Source organism: Chanos chanos, chromosome 9 (assembly GCF_902362185.1).
Source record: "Chanos chanos chromosome 9, fChaCha1.1, whole genome shotgun sequence".
Classification (NCBI taxonomy): Eukaryota; Metazoa; Chordata; class Actinopteri; order Gonorynchiformes; family Chanidae; genus Chanos; species Chanos chanos.
The window spans coordinates 29,015,278-29,039,608 of record NC_044503.1 but is presented as its reverse complement, the minus strand read 5'-3'; the positions used below and the strand labels follow the sequence as shown (position 1 = coordinate 29,039,608).

The window sequence follows — 24,331 nt, the reverse complement described above, 5'->3', positions numbered from 1 at the left end:
TTACACAAGAACACTGAACACTTGAAGACTCCACCTGATTTGTATACACTTAACACAACCTCTAACACAACCTCTTCCCCTCAAGATGGACATTCAGGGTCCTGTATGTACACTCATGTTCATGTTTTATGTTAACATTTCTCAGACTTATTATCAGACATGAACTATTTCTGTTTCACATTGATATGACATTATTTATTATTATGATGTTATGGTGTCACTAATACACACACAATAAAAGAAACATCTGTTTTTAAATTTGTACCTTTTCCTGTTGACAGTAGCAAGTGTGCCTGACTTTACTACTGTTTCACTTTATGATTTTATGGCTAGTGGTGATGTTGGTCTAAAGGGCCTGTACAAAGTTTTAAAAAAGTTCAAACACATTCTGTCAAGCCAACAGCCACTCCTTATTCCAAAGTATCAGAGTTCAGTATAATGAGAAATCCAGATCCAGTACAGTATAGACACACATGCCAGTGCCTGTTTAAAAGAGAATGATTATGTTTGGGTTTGATTTGGATTAGATTTTCGGTTTAGATTAAATATGCCAATGAGTATAGATGACAGGACAGGTGTGACCACAAAGAATATGGGGTATGACAGCGCCCAAAAATGTAACATCGAGTTAAAGTTGTTTTAAGCCATTAATGTGCTGTTTAAATGAGAATTTTGAAAACTTTGCCATGTCAGAGGACAATTATCCACTTTAAGCAAGCAGGATGCATGTGATATAGAGCATGAATAATATTTTACTCTGTTACACAATACAGGCCAGATTCCATTCCTGACTTCTCACTTTCGTCTGTTACAATAAACAAATCCCCGTTTTCACTGTCTCTACATTCCAACAATGTGTATAAATGTAGAATTTTCTCCAAATGTAGAATTTTCTGCCAGTCTTAATGAAGTATAACAGCTTTATTTTTCACATTAATCAACCTCACTCACGGGCAGCATTTGAAGTTCAGTCAAAATTGTCAGGCCTCTGTCTCCACCTCCCTGCATCCTGGCCAATCAGAGCCAGGGTGGATCGGGTTGGCTAATGACCTTGTTCCCCAGTTATTTTTTGTGCCTATCCTCAGTTTGTTACCTCATTCTCTCTCTCTATCTCTACACATACACACACACACACACACACACACACACACACACACACACACACACACACTTACTCTTGGATCTCAGTGTTAACAGACAGACTGATTAAAACAGGAGCCTGTGAACTCTGATCATTCTGAGGTTCTTGGTTTAACCTGCAGCAAACCACTCAATATAAAGAACTGATCCAATGACAACATAATGAAGGATTAATAATGGGTTTATTCAGACTCATCACACACTATAGCATATACAGTGTGTTTACAGTACAGTCAGTCAGACATACAGCACAATTACTGTTCAAATCAAACACATACATTACACACAAATCCAGCTAATGCAGGTAACATTATCAATGTGTCTGATTGCTTTTTTTTTTTTTGTTATTAGCTAATACACTTACTGCACTTTAAAGAGCTGCTTACTTTAATATAAAGAATGTAATATTTTCAGAGATTTTACTTCGATTTGTGCTGTATTGTACTTTTATTGTATTTTATCGTAGTTCTTATGCACTTACTTACTCTTTTTATCGTACTTATGATGTACTTACTTAGTGTTTAGAATTTATGTTTAGAAGTGATACTGTGGGAGAGTAAGCGTTCATTATACCATTGTACTTGTTACACATGGCAATAAAGAATCTTGAATCTTGAATAAGAAAAATGTTCCTCATTTCGGTTCAGATATGTACAGTCAACTTAAACATAAATAGAGAATAAGGAAACTCCAACATTATCAGAACTCTGTCTGGTATGATGTGAATGAAAATCAAGACACTGTTGCTATGATACTGTAGTTTAAAAACACTCATTGTGTGGTATTAGAAAATATGAAACTGATCATCTTGACTTTCATACACTTTTAGAATTAGACCTCATAAACTGACGATGATGATTTTCATATCTTTATTTCTGATGTGAAATTTTTGCTCATTAATTATTTCACGTTTGGTCTAGCTGTGCTATTCCACTGTCACACAATATTTCACAGGTAAGATCCTCAGAGGAGAGAGTTTACAGTAATTATAGAAGCATGGAAACATTCTCTCAGTAAAAGTGAGTGTGAAGGTGTGTAGGTGTGTGTTATTCAAAGGATCAGAGAATGAGAGTTTTCCTCTCTCCCAGTCCAGTTCCACTCTGATCCTCTGGAGTTTATTATTCACTCTCAGTGGAGTCCATGACACCCCTGAGGCCTTTGAATAGTATTTACCATCATATAACTCAACACACCAGACACCAGTGTTAAAGACTGTCTCTCCCTTCCTCTGGTTTGACTCTGTGGTCACACCCAGGATCCAGACCGAGCTCTCCCCGACTTCAACATCCCAGCAGTGTGTCCCTGAGTTAAAGCCCTCAGAGCCCAGAACACATGCATGTCTATCAAACCTCTCTGGATTATCAGGAATCTGCTGATAGTCATCGCTGTTTGTCACACTGGTCAGATCCTCAGACAGGATGAGTTGTGAGTTTGCAGTGTTGAGATCCAGAATCACAGGACCTGAAGAGAGAGAACAGAGACAGAGGGAGAGATTGAATATTCAGTGAGTGTTTATGTTTATATTTTTATTAATTCATCTTCACTGATTAATGAGACTCACAGCAGTGAAGAAAACAGAAAAGAAAATGAAATCATTATGTTTACACCAATATTAATGTATCTACATGGATTGTTTTTGAGACCCAGATCAATGAAGAAAACAAAAGAGAGAGACAATGAAACCATTCCTAAAAATAAAACCTCATTCATAGAGACAGTACTTTGTATAATGCTAATAAGTGAATTGTCTAAACAGACATGAACTGCAGTGATGTCATTACTGATATTATTCAGCCAAATGTATTAAAGAGTACTGTGTTGTGCGAATGTGTGTGTGTGTAATAACAGTAGTTGGGAAACACAGACCACATGGAGCGCACCGGCAGTACAGGCAAACCAGGCAAATGTTTGGGGGCCCCCCCCCAAAAAAAGGGGGAAAAGGGGCCCCCGATAGCCACTCATGTTGGCACAATTTGCAACGGCAGCTATAAACCCCCTTAAACCCCCCATAAAGGCACTATACAGTGCACTGCCGCTGCCCCAAAAATCCCTAAGTGGGGTCTATTCTAGCATTGTTGTGAGTTGATATTAGATGTTACATGTTAACATGTTGCTCCTACTTGGTTGTTCAAATACTCAAATGTCAGGTTTTCTGTTAGCTGGTAATTACTGATTTTTACCTGGTAAAGTTCATAAAAAAAATGATAAATTAAAAACCGGTCAAAAATGTCCAGTAATAATGCTCATACAAAACGTAGCCATAGCGAATCGAGTTAAGACAGCACTGCGAAGTCGTCTGGAGGAGGAGAGAGTGATGCGGTTTTTGCGCATTGCAAGCTGCAAAGACATATTGGACACGTTTGAATTCAAGTCAGCAGCAGAGGATTTTGTCGCAATTAAAAACAGGAGAAAAGGGAAGGTTAACTGGTAACCTATAGACTTCATTTGATGCCATGTAGGCCTAGCCTTTTTTTTTATTAAACAGGCGACAGATGTTACAGGTTATGGATGTTTCGTAATAGCCCACATTTTAGCGGCTAATGTTGAGGATTTGCTCAATCGTTACTGTTCATTAAATAGTCAAACTGATTTGAGGCCGCTGTCATTCTTTCGTCAACCTGGGTGTACATTATATTTGCGTTTGTAACATACATGACTGGTAAGTTTCAAATTTGTCCGTTAAAATAAATTCTTTCCGGACAGTGGACCAGCAAGAAAAAATCCTGGGGTAAACCCTGTCAGACATGTGTTTGTGCATGGTGCTATTTATTATTTTATAATATGATCAAGCACAACTGACTGAACGCATTTTTTTGACTAAATTGACTGAATGCATTTTTATGGGGGTGGGGGCTCTGTGGGCTTCTTTGGCTGGGGCCTCCCAGTGTCTAGGATCGTCACTGATGGCTATTCTCTGTCTATTAATGTCTATTAGATTACTTGTGTCTGTGTTGTTGCGTGTGTGTGTTTTATCAGTTGTAGATGTGTTGTATTAGTTGTGTGTGTGTGTTGTATTGGTTCTGTGTGCTGTGTTAGTTGTCTGTGTTTTATTGGTTGTGTGTGTTGTATTAGTTGTGTATGTTGTACGTGCTGTGTGTGTGCTTACAAATACATCTCTCTACCTCTCCCTCCCTCTCTCTCTCTCTCTCTCCCTGTCTCTCACATATTGCCTGTCCCATAATAATATCTCCAGTCTGGTTTACAACCAGTATCTAATGAAAACTGTAAAAGAGTGATCATGAGTGCATATGTAAAATACATTACTATACATCACTGAATGACATTCTTTTTGCCTTTTTTCATCTCATTATTTAATATCTCATTATTTAGTACATAAACTCACTGTATTGAGCAATGTCCTGCATCTTCTCCCACACTCTGAACTTCAGGTTGCCCAGGTGCTTTGCCACATTGATCAGTGCTCCTGAAACCACCTCTGGATCCTGCAGTGTGTCGAGTGTACATTCAGCTCTGGGAAAAAAACATAACACAGTCAGAAATGACAGACATTTGGGTAAGGACCTAGACAAACAAAAGGAGGATGTTGGAATTTTACCTTTTGACTGTGGTCTTGTAGTCCTACACAAGGGGAACAATCGTATTACACAAACTCGTTAGGGTTTATTCTTAATGAATATGTTAGCTGTTAAATGACTTTATTAGTTAAATGACATGTCTTTTCACATAACTGATAAAACAAGGAGACAGAATGTGTGTGTGTTTGGTCTTTACCTGTAGGAGTGATATGTCATCAGTTCTTATTACATTTTCTATGGCTCTGACTGTCTGTGAGAGAGATGATATTTCACTGTTTATCTCCTCAATCTTCTCCTTCATCATCTGACTCTTCTGCTCTTCTTCCTCTCTCAGTGCAATTATCCTGGCTGTCTCTTCATCTCGTAGAAACTGGTGAAGCTTCTTAAACTCCTCCTTAATCTGACCCTCTGTGTGTGCAGTCTGGTTCTAGAGAAGATACATTAGATTAAATTACAATGTGTCCCATTCACAGAGTTTTCACCCTTTTATTTACACATGCATCATGTGAAATTACTATTACAATATTGAAACATCACTGCTCACCTTAATGTGTTCTGTTGTTTTGGCCCAGTTGTGTTTCATGTTTTTAAAGATTTTCAGTTTGTCCTGTAAGGGCTTCAGCGCAGTCCGAAGCTCCTCCTAGAACACATCACTGTTTTAATGGAGCTGTTTGATCTGTTACACTGGTATTTATTAGAGACAAAATTCCTGAAAAGTGGCATTGATTTACTTTTGCACTTCAAGTTTAAGAACCAAAAGAGAGATTTTATATGAAGACGAATTTTCTTCATATAAAGTGAATCAACATTAAATGTCCTTACTTGTCACACACACTCATACACACATACACACTGAGCAGTGAAATGAAGCCTCTGCATTTAAGCCATCCTAACACAAGTGAACACACTCTCACTATGAGCTAGGAGCAGTGGGCAGCCGCCACCTGGGGACCAACTCCAGGTCTTTTTGCCAGTGCCCTGGTTGAGGTCACTGAGTATTAGTGGTGGAAGGAAGCCCAAGCAAAGAACCTCAAACACTACCGTTTTACCATGGACCGCAAGGTAGCATTCGCAATCGCCACTACCCATGTGGGGAGACAACGTTGGGAACCAAAATGCTAATATAGGAACTGAAGTTTCAGAAAACATTTCACGCAGCCCTCTGATTGGCAGTCGCTTGATTCTGTCGCTGCTCATTTCCATAAAGTTGAACTTTGCTCAACTTTCTCTTGTCACCAAGTCGTGGCGATTTTGTCGCCAGCGCGACTGCTAGTGCTGTGTCGCTCAGTATTGGCCAGCAACCATTGGGAATGAATGACTTCCTGTCGCTTTGTCGCTTGTTGTTGTTGCCGGTGTGAGCACAGGGTTACTCTTGCTGCATCTCACGCTATCACACACACAAACTTCTAAAACTGGCCAGCCTGCCCTGGGAAGGCCTTGCAAATGTAAAATCAAACGCAAAATAAAAGATAAAATTAGTGGATGACCGTCTGTCAAAATAACTCTAAAATCACTAAGAACCCGTTAAAATGGGAATCATAACAATAAAATAAATCATTAAAGAAATAATAAAAGAACTGGTAAAATAATTAGTAAAAGAACAGCAGTTGCCATTGCTTCGGTGATGGCCATGCAGCTGGGACCTAAGGACATTTGTGAAGTTATTAAAACCCGACCAGTCACTGCCACAATGAACATTACCATCAAAGTCTGCTGATGATACCACTGTGACAGCAAACTAAAGTTTAAAATAGCCGCCTTGGCTAAACATGCCTTGCGCCATGCACTGCAGGATCCAAGACAGGAGTCTCTTTTTAGAAGTGTATGCGTGTGACAGCGTGAGGGGCAGCAAGAAATGGAGTTTCGAACCCCGCGATGGTGCTACCTCTAAAAAGGCCCAGCAAAGACTTTTCTTCGAGGGGAAAATGAAGTCTTTTAGCGTTTCTAGTGAGATGATGACTCTGTTTTATAGAAGTTTCATTGAATCCGTTTTAACCTTTTGTATAATTGCTTGGTTAGGAAATCTAACACTATCCAATAAGAACAGACTTGAAAGTCTTTTTAAAATGGCCAGTAAGATCTGAGGGGGGAGCCAGCCCAAGTGTTTGGTCATTTATAATAGGCAGGTCCTTAGGAGGACACATGGTATATTGGACTGGGAGCACCATCCATTCCAGAGGTAGTTTGAGCTATTGCCCTCAGGCTGTTGTTACAGGCCTCCTGTTTGTAGGACTAAAAGACTCCGTGTCTCTTTCATCCCAAATGCTATTAATATGCTCAATGACATTTACTACTCTGGGCAGCATTCCTTGCACTATCCTGGCACTTTTGCACTCTTGTATATTTGTATTTGGCATGATTTTTCATTTCCCTGTGCTAGTTTTTTGTTTTGTTTTGTTTTGTAAAAAGTTTAATTTATTGTTAGTTGCTGTTGTTGATGTTGTCCCTTTGTATTCTGTCACTAAGCGGACCCTTGTTCTATAACAAATTTCCCCTAGTGGGACAATAAAGATATACTTGAACCTTGAACCTTTTATTGTCTTTTCAACTACCTGTTCCATTGAGCCAGTCTCTTTGGGATTTGCGCCATTGGTACGAATGTCTCTGTTCAGTTTGTTTCACCAACTTTATACCTCCCTGATAGAGGAGTGGATAGCAGATTATTAACTGTTAATAAACTCACCATGCCAAAACGGCGAGTTTTTGTGCCACGTAGTACAAATTGACCCTCGTACCAATAGTGTAATAGTGCAAATCCCAAAGAGACTGTGCTGATACAGACATACATTTACTGAAATGCACACACACGTTTCTCTTAATTTTTCCCCTTTTTGCACGGGAGAAAATTGAAAATGAATTAGTACATTTCTTACCCTATGTTCACATGCTGCTTCATTAATGGAACAGAATTTGTGATTTGTGTGTGCTTCTGACGTCCGACACTCCTCACACACAGGCTGTTTATCGTCCAGACAGAAAAGTTTGAGCTTCTCTCTGTGCAGACTGCAGAACTCCTCAGATCTTGCAGAAGTTTCCTGAATTTTTTTCTGTAAGAAAGTCTCACACAGTTTCCTTAGAGCCATGTTTAGGGGAGGCATTTCCCTTGATGATTTTCTCTTACAAATGGGACACTCCTTGGAGTTTTTGTTTTTCCAGAACTGCTGCAGACAGTCTTTACACACACTGTGACTACAGGACAGGAGAACAGGATTCTTGAAGACGTCATGACACACAGGACAGGAGAAATCCTCTTCTGATAGCACAGCTACTGAAGCCATTTTCTCACACAGTAAAACCTGGTGTTCTGTAAAGTCAGTGTCGCCCGTCCTTTCACTTTCACTCCTCAATGTCAAACACGCAGGAATCTCTGTTTGTTGTCTTTACTCCACTTTGATATCTAAACTTAGTGAATCCTCAGTTCCCTTAAAAACACGTAGATTTCTGACATTCCTTTGGTTTTGTTTTTTATACGTCCTGTATCATGTGACAGTGTAGAGCAGACATCTGTTTTACATGGGGCTAAAAAGACTGAACTTTACCTCTTTCTCTTACATAGGCTCTTAGAGGGTGGGGGTTTAAGAGATGGAGGATTCTGATTGGATGCTGCTCTGTGAACGAGCATAGAGACTTAAAACCAGACAAAAGACTTATCTATTTTCATACATACATTAATCATGATGAAATGGGTATTATCCCACTTAAAGTTTTTAGAAAAATATTAATAATTTTAATATCAATATCAATAAATTATATCATTTTCCCCATTTCCTTCAGGTGAAATGTCTCCTTGTCTCCTGTTCTCTCTGTCCATATTTCATGTAAATGTTTTGCTCCACATCACCTATTCTCCTATACCATATTGAGGGATTGTAGAAACATTTAATTAAACTTAATTAAAATACTCAGATCCCAGCACACGTTTAAAGATTTGCATGTTTCTTCCCCCCTACTTTCATATGCAGGTTCATGGATTGGTCATAAACTGAATTGTGTCTGTTTTGAAGTTTTCACCCAAATGCATAGTTTGTTCACAAAAAAAGGAAAGTTGCAGTGTTTGTAACACTAGAAGAGAATTGTCTGTTATGCTAAAACAGGAGTAAACTAATTTTATATGTTTATTTTATGATAAATTATTAAACCTAGTGTGATGAAACTTTAATGTCTGATTTCATAAAAGTCTTTTCAAAATGTTTAAAAAGGAAAAAATATCAACAGAATTCAGGACTGAATCTCCATCTATGAGCAGTTTACACTCAAACACAGGCCAAATGGTGAAAACTGTTTCCTTTAATAAAATGTAAGGCATTAACCCTGTGGACAGAGACATGGGAGCAAAGAGCAGGAACCTCACTGATCTCAGAACAGTAAAGAGCAGCAGCAGACAGGACCATAATACACACACCTACAGAGAGAAATTTCATTCATTCATTCATTCATTCATTCACAATTTCACTTATTTGAATCACACTAATCAGCGTTTCTTCAATAGATATAAAAGAGAGAGTGATATTATCTTTCATTTTGAAGCGGGCTGTATGCTAGGTTCCAGTGACAGATAGATAATGTTACTGCTTATGAACACATAACAGTAATTTTTTAACAGTTATAATCTTAACCTGTTTTACACTTTGCCTTTGGGTTCTTTTGGTTTATATGTTGGTATTAATTTCCTGTAACAGTTTTACCTTTTACCAGTTGCTATATTAAACAGCTGAAATTTTTCTGGTGAATGGTTAATGAGTTAACTGCGTTTTGCATTGTGGTGTTAAGGGGACAGAACAGTAAAAAGTCATTTTCACTCAAGGCTGATCTTAAACAGAGTGGAACAGAGGGACTGGTTCAGTGTCTCCACACAGTGGTAGCCTTGGCAGTCTCCGAAATAGCAAACAGATGACAAACACAAAATGGAAGAGCACAAGCATTTGCTTAAGAACAGGTCCAGGATTTCTTGCTCATCTACTCATTCAAATGGGTCCCCCACAAGTAACGTATTAGCTATGGCATACGCTGAAGATAAAGCAGCCAAAGTGGAAACAGCATTTACTGAAAATGAAGCAGAGATAAAGGTAGAGAAAGTACGTTTGGAAGCTTCACTAGATGCTCTGTTCCTACAAAAATACGACAGATGGAGCACTGGGGCTGACAGAAGCCTTAGAGACAGCCCTAGAGAATGATGATGAGCTTAGTTTTAACAACTCAGGAGAACACAAGAGCTAGAGCCTCAAAACCTAGAGAATGCATTCAAGAGCGTTCAGAGCAACATGTCAGCTTCAAGTCAATGCCAGGTCAAGAGGCGGAGGTTTAACGATTCACGACATCCAGCTGTTACCGAGGACGAAATGGCAAACAAACAGATTATCCTCTTGACATTTTCAGGAGTGTGACAGCACCATGGACGACCACCCTGGTACAGGAAACTCCCCACTATGCATACCTTCAGTGGGACAGGATAATATACTCCACCAGCGAGGCCCTCTCTGAACAGGGAGATGTCTGCTCTGAAAGAGGAAGATGGCCTCTGGTGTAAAGGAAGTGCACTTGACGATCATACCTACAATCCTGATCTGTCTTTGGGTACTCTTCATCAAGCTGACTTCAGATCAGAGTCAGACCCAATTAGATCAGAGTCAAAACATGGTTGATTTTTTGAGGCTCATGGCTCAGTGTGAAACTGTCTATGCAGGACTCTTACAGTTTGACAATCACCTTGATGATTACAGGGCCTAGTGAGCATCAGGTCTGAATCTGACAGAGAAATAGACCTCTTATTAAAATGTCTCAGTCATGAATCAGCTGAACATTTGGACTCAAATGGACAGAGGCACTTAGGTTTCATCTGTCATCAAAGTTCGCCCCTCACTCAAAGCTCAGAGCTTTGTCCTGCTTTGATGGCTGTGGATACAGCTGACATCATCACCACAGAGACTGACAGAAAGATGAATGCCATCAGCCCCTTTACAGACAGTAAAGCAGTTTTGGGTTACATTTAGATGGGATTTTCAAGAAGAGATTTTATGTCTTTGTCTACAACTGAGTTTAACAGACTAGGGAATGTGCTTTTCTGAAGCAGTGGTGTTATGTAATAAATAATCTGGCAAACCGTGCTACAGGATCTGTCTAGACAGCACACCTCAAAGATGCAGCATGGTTCACTGGACCTGCACTCCTCATTCAGTTTGAGGAGTCATCTGATGGTGCTGAGACCATTGAGCTTGTTGATCCAGAACAAGATGTGGAGATTGGAGAGACCAATCATTGTTCCTGGTTGTCTCTGCATAGCAGTTTTGGCTTGTGTGCAAGTACCATGGGCAATGACATCATAAAGGATGGCACTTCACAGAGGGCGCCATCTATACGGCAAGGTTTCGGATTGTAGGAGGTATGGGATGTGTAAGCAGGCTCATCTTCCTCAGACCCTGCTGAAGATCTCTGACTTCTCCAAGATCGAAACACACTGGCAGTGTGTGAAATACATCAGGCTATAATTAAAATGTCTTTTTTTTTTGGTTAGATTGCAGTAAACCCTTCAAAAAAATTCGAAATGGATGTGGAGTGTCTGATGATTGAGGTCGAGAAATACAGAGCAATATGGGACCTTCGCAAAGTTTCATAAAGATAATTGTCACAGACTGATTCTTAACACAGTCTTCACCACACAATACTGACAATACAATTCCACATCACTGAGCAAAGGAAAGGACTAGGACTATTTATGCAAAAACAGAACAGGACAAGATTAACAAACACACAAACAGGTGTAACTGATATGTAACTAATGACTGAAGAACAAGGTTAACTAAGAAACCAAAAGGAATATAAACAAACCTAACAGAATGACCAGCAATGGGGGAGGGAGAGAACCAGGGCATGACAATAATGGAAAGGCGCACATTGCCAGCCTGTAATAACTCAGGAAATTGGTTCCACAACTGAGTAATAAGGGCTATTTACATTCAGGTTAGTAGCATTATTTTGTTAGCAAGATGATGACATTATAAATCTACAGTATACTAGCTGACATTTCAATATTAACATTTCAAAAAATTGTAAGTTAGACAAGTCTCTCGTGCTTGTCTGCAGATGGCGCTGGTGCTCTCTGTGTGTGTTGAGAACATCAAAACACGCTCATCATATGTTGCTCCACTTTGCTTCAGCACCAGTGGGTGTCTAACCCACATTCTGTGACAGCGTTTCTTGGTGATTTTCTTCTGTAGACAGTCTTTAGATGACTGTTTTCCAGAACAGACAGACTTTACACACACTGGGACTATATTGACAGGAGAACAGGAGCACTGTAATTGTCACAGCACAAAGGACACAAGAAATTCTTTTTTGATAGTACTAATTTAATGCTGTGGTTATACTAATTTACATGTTCAATTGATAAATGTGTGTCTGTGTATGTTTTCAGTGAATCTTGGAACTCTCTGTGTCAAATTCGTAGAGAAGAGGACACTGTTTGTGAAATGCTGAAGGGGCCAAAGTCTGAGTGCTTTGCTTTTATGGTCCTTTTATCATCTGATTCAAATTTCACCTCAGATCATGTGTCAAAGGGTGTGTCTGATATATTGCATACAATGTTTTCTCTCTCTGAACCTCCTGTGTGTTTAATTGTTCAGTGGCTTTTAAAATATGTAGGTTGGCTCCTTGAGATATATAAACCACTCTGTGTATTCTATTGATTAACACTGACTGATGGAGTAATGCTACTAATATAGAAGGGAAATCAGTGAAACCCAGTCCTGCCAAACTGGACTTAGCATCACTTTTTTCTTTCCAGAATGTCATCTCAGTGTCAGGACTTTTCCTAATGAATTACAGAATTATACACCTGTTATTACTGTCAGTTAGACTGTTTGACACCAATGAGACATCCTGCATTTGGGGCTAAAAATCTTTACAACAGTGCAGGTTGAAATGACACATTTATTTTGCTGTGGTATGGAGACAGAAAAGATTCTTCATTAAAAATATATGGATAATATTTGGTTTTATTTAAGGTTAAGAATTTTTCTGTCTTCTCCCTTATCTTTTATATAATTTTATTTGGGATGATTTACAAGCAAAGAACAAGAAGGTTCTCAGCCTAAGTAAAGGCTTACACTGAATGATTCTTTTTGATATTTAGACAAGATTTACATCACATTGTTTGTACCTGTGACTGTGTTTCATTTCATCATCACCTTAGTGGAAGATTGCTGAGAGGCGTGATCGCTAAATTACTTTGCTGTCTCATTTAGAGTCACATGAAATATGATTTTTTCATGCTACAACCACATGTGAAGGAGTTAACAGTTATCACAGTGTAGAAAATGCATGAGTATCAGTGCTAGCCACCGTATTTCTACGCAGAAGAAGAAGAAGGCAAGGGAAAAGGAAAGGACAAAGAGAACAACAATACTGGAAATTGTTGGATATTAAAATTATCCCACTGAAAATAGTCTGACAGTGAGACCAGTACTCAGTAAAATATGTACAGATTAATAAACAACCAGGGAATTGGTGTGATGTGTACTTGGCTCGAAGGGTGAAAGTTACTGAGATGTTTAACTTTTTTTCAGAGGGCTTCTGTGGACTAGAACTTCACCTACATCTATTTGACAATATATATACATTTATATTTTGTTTGTTTGTTTGTTTTTTCATCTCATCACACAAAAACTGTGGAATATTTAATTTTGTATATTTAATTAGAATGCTCCTGTCAGGCGTGCAGTGGAGGTGGACCCAAGCGCAAGACACAGTGATGGTGGTGACAAAAAAGGAGGACTTTACTTATAAAATGCAATGATAAACAAAAATTAGTATTGTAAGGGATGGGGTGGATGGTTTATGGATCCCGCCTTCTGTTAGGGTCTGGCCACAACGGCAATGGGTGCATTTGATTTGTCAAGCCCCAAGGATTGAGGGGGAAAAGATCACAACTCTAGTAGAAATGGTTCAACAGTTATAAGCAAAAATGTACCTTAACATTTGGCCTGTTGGTGGTGCTACAGGGGTGCATGGATTGACTCCAAATTTGGTGCCTGGATATTATGGACTGTCCTCTATCAGTGTGCGAAATTTCATCAAAATCTGCCAAGGGGTTCTAGGGGCTGCCATAAACTCCAAGAGGAGAAACAATAATAGTGAAAAATTCTAACAATTACAATAGGCGCCTGCACTTTCGGTGCTTGGCCCCTAAAAATCCTATTTTGTATTTGAAATAGATATTTTAATACATGTATCATAAATACCGCCCATCCCTGGATAGGAATAAGGAGATACTGTCACTGTGGGTTTCTGTTCAGAACAACAGGAATCAGGAATCACTTCATATTTTCTTACTTGTGACTCTTCCTTGCACTGCATCCTAAATTATATTTCATAACTGTGACTCTCTGTGATGGTCTCCCTTCTACTCTGAATCACAGAGAAATACAAGAATTATTCTGACCCCTCATGTGTACTAGTGAATGAAAGCAATAAACTAAAATAGAAGAGGTCAAAAGAGAGGAGAAGACATGTGGTCTGAAGTCTGACATCTTTAATTCTCACTTTAATTATTTTATATGAAAGACTCAAAGGTATCCGGTCAGAATATTGATACTCAGACACACACCTACAGAGAAACTGATAATGATTCTATGATCACATCATTATGACACTGCCCATCTTTTTTCCAGACACAAAGTGTAAATAAGTTTTACATACACAATATACCATTTGCCAAATTATCCAGACAGTTTGAATTCTGACCTTGGTGAATAGGGTTTGTGAGAGTAAGACATTCATTCAAATCTGTCATACTCATTAACTGCACAAACACTGGAGACTTTCTGAGAAGGATTTATTAACCATTTCATAAGAGCTATATTAACAATATGTTTATGGAATAGAAAGATTCATATGCCATCACCTACATCAAACCTACATATTAGTTCATACTGTCTACTAGTCTATGCTCAAGTTATACACATTTATCATTTATTTACAAATGCCATTGTGCTCTCATAATGTGAGAGAGGTTTGTTGAAGAAATATAAATAAAAGGGATAACAAGATTCATGTCACCTTTCAGAAAATCGCTTTTCGAATCAGGAATAAAATTAATGGCTGAGACAATGGTAAAAACATTTCACTTCTGATAGTGATAGATCTGTTACTGTCACACTGAGGACAGCATCAGTTCTAACTGTGCTGTTCCACTGTTCCACTACAATTCACTGGTAACATTGTCAGAGGATGGAGTCTACAGTAAGTGTAGAAAGAATGGAAACATTCTCTCAGTAAAAGTGTGTGTGAAGATGTATAGGTGTGTGTTATTTAGAGGATCAGAGAATGAGAGTTTTCCTCTGTCCCAGTCCAGTTCCACTCTGATCCTCTGGGGTTCCAAATTCAAATTCAGTGGAGTAAAAGACTCTCCAGAGGCCTGTGACTTATAATAATCATCTTCACCCTCAACACCCCAGGCACCAGTGTGAAAGAATGTCTCTCACTTCCTCTGGTTTGACACACCCAGGATCCAGTCTGTACTGTCCCCAACATCAACATCTAAGGAGTGTGTCCCTGAGTTAAAGCCCTCAGAGCCCAGAACGCATGCATATGTATCAAATCTCTCTGGATTATCAGGAATATGCTGTTTCTCACCACTGTATCTCGCACTGGTCAGATTCTCAGACAGGATGAGATCTTGTCCTGAAGTGTTGGGGTCCAGAATCCCAGGAGCTGAAGAGAGAAAGACAGAGAGAGAGAGAGATTAAACAAAAATTAAATTATTAATACTTTTGCTATTGTAGAGGTCTTGGACCAATGTGTCATGTATTTGGGGAGTGTAGTTCTTTTTTTTTTGGCCATGTGGTGTCCTCAGCTTGTTACCAGTCACATGTCTAGTTCCTTTGCTCTCATTATTGATTGTTTTGAGCTGTGTCTTGTGTGTCTGTCTATTTAAGCACTCTGTTTTCTTTGGTTCTTTGATCAGTTCTTTGTTTGGTTCTTGAGTTGTTACCCTGTGTGCAATTTTTTGATCAAGCCTTGTAGTAAGCGTTGTTTTCTCTTTTGGTTTTTCTTGGATTGTTCCCTGTTGTTAATCCTCTGTTTTGCCTGTTTCTGGATTAAGATTCTGCCTGCTGTTCTTTTGGATTGGTTGCTGGATATCCCTGCTCACTGGTTTTGACCTCTGCCTAGAATTGTTATCTGATTTTGCTTGACTCTCCTTGGATACTTCTGCCTTAATTCACCAATTAAAAGGAAACACTTCTGATTCACAGTTGCGGAGTAAACACAGGTGGGGAGTAAAGACAGGATGAGAGAGGAGATGGAGAAAAAGATGAAGTTGACTGTCAGCATCTACATGTACTAAGATGTACTGTCCATCTACTAGTGGATAAAGGTATATTGTGATAAATACTATAATGAAATTTTCCTGCTTCAGCTTTACTCAGTATGTATGTCTCTGTGTCTCATTGTCTAATTTCAGAATACAGTTTTCCCCAGCTGAAGTATATCTATATGTGCACATGATCCTGTAGCCGAAAAAGATGACAAGATAAAAATGGCATGATAAAAATAAGTAAAATACCATTAGTAATATGAAATAATAAAATCATAGGAACTGCCTTTTTATGGTACTATGTATTACTATAAAATCAAACTCACTGTACTGAACAATGTCTTTCATCTTCTCCCACACTCTGAACTTCAGGCTGTCCAGGTGCTTTGCCACATTGATCAGTGCTCCTGAAACCATCTCTGGATCCTGCAGTGTGCACTGGGCTCTGGAATAACATTCAGGAGTCAGTGCTGCTGTGGGTTTTGTATCACAGGAAAAGAGAGTTAAGAGACAGGTTACTTACCTTTTCTTTGTGGCCTCAAAGTTCTGTAAGAGGAGATCAGATGTGTTAATGATCAATTATTTAGTATTGTGTGTAACTTTTTGGAGGGGAGTTAAGGAGGGGGGGGGGAATTGGTGTTCTTACTTTCAGAAATGTGACGTATTTAGCTTTGATCTCCCCTTCTATGGCACTGATTGTATCTAAGAGAGAGGAAATCTCTCTGCTCATCTCCTCAATCTTCCCCTTCATCATCTGACTCTTCTGCTCCTCTTCCTCTCTCAGTGCAGTTATCCTGGCTGTCTCTTCATCTTGTAGAAATTGGTGGAGTTTCTCAAACTCCTTTTTGATCAGTCTCTTTGTGTGCTGGGACTGGATCTAAAATGAGAAACATTTAGATTTGAGTCACTCACTCATTCTCTCATTATTTAAGCCGCTTATCCTAATTAGGGCCGTGGGGGGTGCTGTAGCCTATCCCTATCCTAGGGCGAAAGGCAGGGATACACCCTGGACAGGCTGCCAGCCCATCAGACACACACTCACACACACATTCATATCTAGGGGCAATTTAGTGTCTCCAATTCGCTGAACCTGCATGTCTTTGGACTGTGGAAGGAAACTGGAGCTCCCGGAGGACACCCATGCAGACACAGGGAGAATATGCAACTCCACACAGAAAGGACCAAGACCTTCTTGCTGCGAGGCGACAGTGCTACCCACTACACCACCGTGCCGATCCCAATTTGGGTCAGTTTTGCTAAAACATATCTTTTCCTCAGCAATACATTGATGTACTATACATTGTCAAGGTGCATTCATTTCTCCTGATGCCTTACCTTAATGTGAGCTGCTGTCTGATCATAGGTTTTTTTGACATATTTAAAGTTCTCCAGTTTCTCCTGTAAGGGCTCCAATGCAGCTTTCAGTTTCTTCTGAAATACAAGAGAATGGAATCTATTTATTCGTATTGAACCAGTGTTCTGCTCATAATTAGTCCAGTTACTTGGACTGTGTGTAGGGCATGGGTGTTTGGGGGGGGGCAAGAATGTCTTATACAAAAAGGCACCATTCTTGGCAAACACACTAGACACGTTTGTGTTCGTCTTGAAATGTCAGTGGTGTAGGTAAAATAAATGCAAATGAAAACTGTACAATGAAGACAATAAAAATTTTCAACTAGAGATATAGTAGACTAAAGCAGTGTACTCTTGTGGTACATACTCTATTACAGTAGGCTTACACACAGCGAAACACCTTGCGAATTCCACTCTGGGGTCGCGAAAACAGCAAGCAAGTCACCTCACTCAAAAGTGAGTGCTTAAATGAAGGTCTGTGGTGGTGGTCTGTTTGTCCCAACCAGAGCCGTTGAGAGAATTTTTTCTACCACTCTGGCCCTGACTAAGTTCATGCAAACAACAACATGTAAACAACAACCCATGCAGATGTAGACACAAATGGTTGCCCATACATCATATACATATACATCATATACATGTTTCCATGCTACATGTAGCCATTAGCCTCCACCATTTTGGTCAGACTTTTTTGTTATTCCAACCTCCCTAGAGAATGTCACACACCAAACACATTACACGCTAAACTGATTGGTTCTCATGTGGTCCTCATTTTGATAAAGTTGAAATTCGCCGTCTTAATTTTGCATGCCTCGGCGAATTCCCCCTCCGATTTCACCAATGAGAGCAAACTTCACTCGCATTGAACCTGAAATTCGCTGCAGTGGAAGTGTACCGTTACTATGCCAGTCCCCATTCTGTCTCTTGTGGAACGAATTTGGAGTGGACCTGGAGTCGAATAGTGGGTCGCCGGACACTTTAGAGAAAAGGCAGAATGGACATCTACTCTACTGGGTTTGTGTGGTTTTTGAAAGCCTGTCCTCTGCCAGGTTGGTTTGTCCATTTCCATGTATTATCATAAGTCCCCACATGACCCCAGTACCAATACAGGAGAGTAAGGAGACACCACATCAGAGGATCTAGAGTTTTACCAAGAGCGACATTAATTTCATTAATAAAAATTAATAATTAAAATAATCAGACAGCATGTCTTACCCTGTAAGCAGAAGCAGCTTCATCTATTGGACGGAATTTGTGATTTTTATGTCTTTTTGAATCCCGACACACCACACACACTGGCTGTTTATCATCCAAACAGAAGAGTTTGAGTTTCTCACTGTGCAGACTGCAGAATTCATCAGACTCTGATGAAGATCTCTGATTTCTCTCCTGTAAGAAAGTCTCACACATGTTCTTTAACACCAGGTTAGAAGGCAATGAATCTTTTGATGATCTTTTCCTACAGATTGGACACTCCTGAAATCCTTTGGCTGCCCAGAACTTTTGCAGACAAACTCTACACACACTGTGACTACATGAAAGGACAAGAGGATCACTGAAGATGTCGCAGCACACAGGACAGGTTAAATCTTCCACTGATATTAAGGCTTTAGATGCCATTTTCTGACAGCTCTTCCCCTGCAATGTCTCCTGTACAGCTAACAAACTAACAAACTCTTTGCATTCTCTTCTTAATTCAGTCTACAGACCTTTTAAAACATTAAATAACTAATTTCACCTATTTTCATGCTACACACCATCATCTATCATACACATGTGTTGACGTTCTGTAAAAAGTTGTCTGTAGTCAGATTTATGAAGAGCTAAAAAGACTCTAGTTCTTTCTGTCTGTAGCTACTGAATGTGGATGACGACGGAGTTTAGTTAAAGACTGATTCTGATTGGGTGTTCCCTTACCTTGTGGTGTCCAAAGATCAAAGGTAGAAAGCTGTTAAAAAAATAGAAACTGTTTTTTTTCCTATTTTATAATTTTCTGCAGATTCATTTATACATATCTCCTATATGTAATGTTTTGTATTGCTCCTGGGAAAGGTGGCTTCTAATTTTTATGGTCATACATTTTGACAAGCACAAGGTTAATACTTTCTTTCCAAAAAGAAAATTTGTTCTGATACTGTAAACTACTAACACTACATACATTATGTAATAACCATTTCCTCACACAAAACACACACACACACACACTAACTACAATCGAGTAACTCTGTTGTACATTGAAATATTGTGTAAAATATCTTTCAGCTTGTATACGAATGTACTATATGGCATTTTGTAATAAACCCTTTAGATTTCTGCTATGAACAGTGGAAGATCTGTTAAACAGAGTAGTTCCTACCTACCAAAGTGAGACTTTTCCGCATGAGACTTCGAAATGACAGTTTTTAACCAACAGATCTACTCTGTCTGTCTCTGGAATTCACCTACTTTTACAAAGACTTTTTTACATCACATTTCATGGACACACTTTCATAATGTACATACAGTTGAGGACCGTTAAAACACAGGCAGTCTGACCTGCATGTATTGAAAGACTTTAATTCTCTGTTATGTTAATATTTGTTTAAGGAGGGCCAGTAACACAGTTTTTAAGTGAACTAGACTGTCAGTGCTGTCACCTTTCGATCACATGTGATCTTTCCTGTTAGTTGGCTGTGCGTTGATGGGGTGCTGGTGTCTTAGGGAGCCCTCATGTATGTGACACCCTCCAAATCCCCCTCCCTCCAGCTTCTTTTTTTTTTTAGTTATGCAGATCTAGTCAGAGTCCAGTGTTGCCCTCAGTTCAGTGTGACACTGACACATTCCCTTCCCCGTTCCTCACATATTCATAAACACGTTCATGTTCATAAAATCTCCTCTCTTTCTCTCTCATTTTTCTCTTCCCTTTCGTCCTCAGTAGAGCGGATCTTCCCTGAGACCCAGCCGACCCAATCCAGCTCACCCGCCTCTGCACATCCTGCTGAGCACAGTTCTGATCCCTGTCAGCCTTGATGCCGTTTGTTCCTCTCTGCTTGCTTAACTAAGGACACCAATGACTTCTACCAGCCTTGATAACTCGTATGCTGACACTCATTTCCATCTGTCAGGCTTGACCGTTCTATTTATTTATTTTATCATGAACAACTTATCAACATTTTAGTGTTTTAAGGACCCAGGCTTTCATTGGTCTTTTGTTTTCTGATGCTGTTTATGTTTATTTGTCAATAAATCCAACTCTCGAATTACATTGCTAACAACTTTCTAACATTTCTAGTATTTGATGACACTGACTCTAATTGGCTTTATATTACTTTTATGTAATTCTGTTAATATCTAACCCTGGGCCAGCCAGAGGAGCATTGGCCCCTCCAGTTTAATCCTGGTTCATCCCAAGGTGTGTTTTTCTCTCTGTCCAAGGAAGTTTTCCCTGTCAGTGTTGCCCTGAGCTTTTTTTACTGGGGGTATCAGGCTCAACATCCTGTAAAGCTGCTTTGTGACAATGTCTGTACTGCATTTGCACTAGTTTTCAGGGCTCCAAGATCTTTTAGGCATGGGGTAAGGGCGTTTACGCATACACAGAGAGACTGTGGACTTTTAAATCACACATATACAGAAAGACTTTGGACTTTTTATTTTTTTACTGGCCATGAGGTAACTTGCAAAACATGAAATATAAGAATAAAATAAAGAACATAACCAGCTTAATAGCATTTTTGTGTTCCCCTTGTAAACTATATTTGAGTCTAATTAAATCCTAAAGTTTCCTCTGTGACTCACCACCTTCAGCAACAGCACCGACTCATCACACATCCACAAACAATTATTAATTACAAAAGCCCAACTCATCATTTAACTATCAATAATACGAGTTCAAATTTTAGTTTATAAAATGCAAATTCAGTCTGCAACTGAGTTCAAATCAGATTCCTTATGATTAATACTGATCATTTATAACTTTTACTTTTCCATTAATTTCTTTTCTTTTCATGGGATGGCCAGGTGGACAGTTTTTACTACCTAGACAGTACTTCCCTGTTTATGTATACTTAGGTCCAAAAATGAGTAATTCATGAGAAAACACTTCACCAGTTTCATTCTTTTACAACATGGAATATGGTTTGTAACCTGCCACACTCATTATCAGCTACACAAATTATCAGCAGTGAATATTTCTGTGTGGGATGGGACATGCAGTACAACATAAAGACATCACACTTATAGACTATTATGGATGTTTTTCTTTATAAATTGAGCACTGGCACTTAATTTCATGTCTTGGCCAAAGGTTTCAAGTTGAGAACAAATGAAACAGCCCTTCCCTGCTGTTGGATCCAGGTTTGTCATTGCTACTACACTAAGCAAAACCCTCTACTGGACAGCACTAATATAGAGATGAAACCCAAAGTATTGCATTCACATGAAATTTTATGCATGATCCATTGCATGGATGTGCCTGTCACATCTGTCATTAGTGAAAATCATGGATTTCAGTCCAATCAGAAGCAAAAAATCTCTTGGTCCATGCAGTACAAACACACACACACACACACACACACACACAAAAATAGAGAAAGAAGCAAACAAAGAAACTAAGAGACAAAAAACGAACAAAAAAACCCTCACAGTCCTTAAACCAACAAATAATCCAGATCACAGTCATAACTGTCACATCAAAAAGAATTTGTCTATGTTAAATACATGTTAATATATGCTACACATAATATAATATAATATAACATAATATAATATAATATAATATAATATAATATAATTTAATATAATATAATATAATATAATATAATATAATATAATATAATATAATATAATATAATATGATATAATATAATATAATTTTCTGGGACATCACAAAAGAGAACCAAGAGTGTATTCAAGAGTAACATTAAATTCATTGAGATAAATTAATTAACAGTATGGAAAGACAATGTGTCTTACCCTGTAATGAGGAGCAGCTTCATCTACTGGACAATTGTATGTTTTGCATGTTTTTGGGAAACCCAACACACCATGCACACAGGCTGTTTATCCTCCAGGCAGAAGAGTTTGAGTTTCTCATTGTGCAGAGTACAGAACTCCTCAGACCCTGATGAAGATCTCTGACTTGTCTCCTGTAAGAAAGTCTCACTCAGGTTCTTTAGAGCCAGGTTATTCAGAGGTGGATCTTTTGTGGGTAATGTATGCGTTAAAATGTTAACTGTAAATGTGTCTTCAATTAATCTGAGAAGTCTGTGTGTTTTACAGAACATTTCTGTGTGTAATCTGTGTGTTTCCTTACAAGCTGTGTGGGGATAATACTCCTTCAGCCCCAATACCATTATAGGTGACAGAAACACTACGTCATACTCTGTGTCTGCACTTATTGATGATTAAAAATGTAAAATTACAACAAGAGTAAGTTTTGAGGCATCCTTAGTAAGGTCAGATTGGTTGCTTTATTGCTTGTTTACCCTGACAACAGCAACAACAACAACAACAACAACAATAACAACAACAACAACAAAAATAACAATAATAGTAATCATAATAATAATGATAATAATAATATTACACATACACCAAATTCTAAGTGACAAATTGCTACAAACTCAGGTAAGATATACTAGTGCAACTGCAGAAATTTATAGAATTTTTTTACCTTTTTCTTTCTTAGTTTCTTTTTTTTTAATATCACCTATTTCTGATGTGACATTTATATACATGTTGATGTGTCATTAAACTCTCCAAAGTGAATAAGAAACTCCAGAGAGAGCAACTGGACTGGGGCAGAAGAGATATCTAATCCTCTGTCCTTCTTAAAAACAAACATCATACACACACGCGCACACGCACACACACACACACAGACAGGCACACCATTCTCAGAGTCAGGATACTGATACTGTTCGGGATGAGTCATCTGACATTCTGGACTGGTGCTGTATTGTGATGTCACATCCTGTCTGAAGGTTAATTTCACTTTAATGATTTTTTTTTTTTATGATTCAAAGGTTTCCAGTCAGAATATCAAACTCAGACACACACTTAGGTGATAGAATCATATTGTACTATCTATGTTTTATTTTTCATCAACAAAGTATGAATACATTTGCATACCTCGTAACAAACAGTCAGTCATTTTGGTTTCCAACACAAAAGAGCAAGTTTTGTCAGATTAAGCTATTTCTTTCAAATCTGTCATTCTCATTAACTGCATAAACAGTGAAGATCTTCTGAAAATGATTAATTAAAAATTTCATAAGAACTATATTAACACTATATTTAGTGAATAGAAAGATTCATATGTCATCAACTACATTAAACCTATAAAACCTAAATATATTAGTTCGTACTGGGTTTCATATAGTATGCTCAAATCTCAAATGCATTAGCCTCTTATAGTGTGAGAGATGTGTGCAACAGACATATCATCAAAACAAAACAAGATAAATAGATTCATACCAGTTTTCACAAAATTAATTTTCTGATCAGAAATACCATTAATGACAGAGACAATAACAGTAGTAACATTTCGCCTTAAACAGAGATAGTATCAGATCTAACTGTGCTGTTCAGTTGTTATACAACATTTCACTGGTAAGATCCTCAGAGGAGAGAGTTCACAGTAGTTGCGCAAGAATGGAAACATTCTCTCAGTAAAAGTGTGTGTGAAGGTGTGTAAGTGTGTGTTATTTAGAGGGTCAGAGAATGAGAGTTTTTCTCTGTCCCAGTCCAGTTCCACTCTGATCCTCTGGACTTTATTATTCACTGTCAGTGGAGTATAAAAACCTCCTGAGCCCTTTGACCAGTATTTACCGCTAAGATACCACAGATATGAGACACCACTGTCAAAAAATGAATTTCCCTTCCTTTGGTTTGATTCTTTAGCTACACCCAGAATCCAGTGTTTACTGTCCCCAACATCAACATCCCAGCAGTGTGTCCCTGAGTTAAAGCCCTCAGAACCCAGAACACATGGATATTCATCAATTCTCTCTGG

General features: G+C 38.6%; 1 pseudogene; it reads right to left on the bottom strand.

Annotated features, from left to right (window-relative positions):
* Nucleotides 1-2,065: 2,065 nt before the first annotated feature.
* LOC115821584 (nuclear factor 7, ovary-like) lies at nt 2,066-18,960 on the bottom strand (annotated as a pseudogene).
* Nucleotides 18,961-24,331: the final 5,371 nt, after the last annotated feature.